Genomic DNA, 1,831 nt, shown 5'->3' on the forward strand with positions numbered 1-1,831 from the left:
CTCAATGTAAAAGCCAAACCATAAAAATCATAAAAAAGGCGGCAAACTTAGGCGCTCTAATTTTGTTGTTGTTGTTAAATGCCATCAAGTAGGCTGCAACTGAGAGCCACTCAGTGTAAAACAGAATGAAGCACTTTCTAGTCCTGTGCCACCTTCACAATCCTTGCTATGCTTGAGCCAGTGGTTGCAGCCAGTCTTTGCAACGTTATCCTAATTTGTTATGATCCACACTGTCAAATGCCTTTGCATAGTTAATAAAACACATATATCTGTGAGTTTTTCATACTTTGGTAACTTGTGTGTTGCTATGAGGCTGGAGGCTATGTCAACTGTATTTCAAATATCAGCAGGATCACCCATGGTGGACAGCTTTCAGTGGAGCGCCTAGATTAAGACAGACAGGGAAGAATCATGGGGCCACCCAATTCTGAAAAAAATTGACTGCAAACCTTATGAATAGCAGTGAAACACTGTCTGATAAATTAATGGGAAACTATATGAATAGCTGTGAAATATTGTCTGATATGGTGCCAGAAAATGAGCCCCTCAGGTTGGAAGGCACTCAAACTACAACTGGAGAAGAATTGCCTCCTCAAAATACAGTTGACCTTAATGACATGGATGGAGTAAAGCTTTTGGAACCTTCATTTGCTAATGAGGTATAACTCAAATGTCAATGGATTAAATGCACCACTCAAGAGACGGAGAGTTGCAGACTGGATAAGAAAATATAACTCATCAATATGCTATCTACAAGAGACACACCTTAGAGACAAAGACAAAAATAGACTAACAATCAAAGGTTGGAAAAAGATATATCAAACAAATAGCAATCATAAAACAGCAGGAGTGGCAATATTAATTTCCAATAAAATTGATTTTAAGACAAAAACTATCATAAGAGACAAGGAATAATGATTAAAGGATTGATTAAGAGGACACAACAATAATAAATATATATGCACCCAATGAAAGAGCCCCAAAATATATAAATCAAACTTTAACAGAACTGAAAAGACAAACAGATGACTTCACAGTCATAGTAGGAGACTTTAATACACCACTTGGAATTACAGTTAGAACACTTGAAAATGTTGGTGGTTCAAGAGTGCAGAAAAAAAAAAAAAAAAACAAGTGCATTTGGAAGCAATCAGCCCTAGGACATGATAGCCCTCAAGACCAAAAGAACTAGCTGGTGCCTGGCTACCAATGCCAACCATCAGGAAAGGATCAAATCTGGAGATCCTGGCTAGAGTGGGAGGAAAAACGTGGTATAAAATCCAAAAACTCAATAAGACTAGAAGTTGGTTCTTTGCAAGATTAATAAAATTGACAAACCACTGGCAAATTTAACAAGAGAAAAGAGGGAAAGAATACAAATAACATGGTTAAGAAATGAATTGGGTGACACCACAGCAGAATCAACAGAAATGAAAAGGATAATATCAGGATACAACCAAGAACTGTGGGAGCTCTGGTGGCATAGAGCCTAAGGCATTCGACTGTTAACCAGAAGACTGGCAGTTCAAACCCACCAGCCACTCCTCAAAAGGAAAGTTGGGCAATCTACTTCCGTAGTGATACTGCCTCGGAAACCCAAGGAGGGGTCTGTATGAGTTGAAATCAATTTGACGGCAGTGAATTTGGTTTTTGGTTTTAATGAAGAACTGTACTCCAAAAAATTAGAAAATCTAGAGGAAATGGACAGATTTCTAGAAACATACTACTTGTGTAAACTAACAGAGGCAGAGGTGGAAAAGTTGAATAGACCCATAATAAAAGAATAAATTGAACAGGTCATAAAAAAATATTACCAAAAAAAAAAAAAAAA

The sequence above is a fragment of the Orycteropus afer genome, unplaced genomic scaffold (assembly GCF_000298275.1).
Source record: "Orycteropus afer afer isolate SDZICR_OR568_19922 unplaced genomic scaffold, OryAfe1.0 scaffold00243, whole genome shotgun sequence".
In the NCBI taxonomy this organism is placed as follows: Eukaryota; Metazoa; Chordata; class Mammalia; order Tubulidentata; family Orycteropodidae; genus Orycteropus; species Orycteropus afer.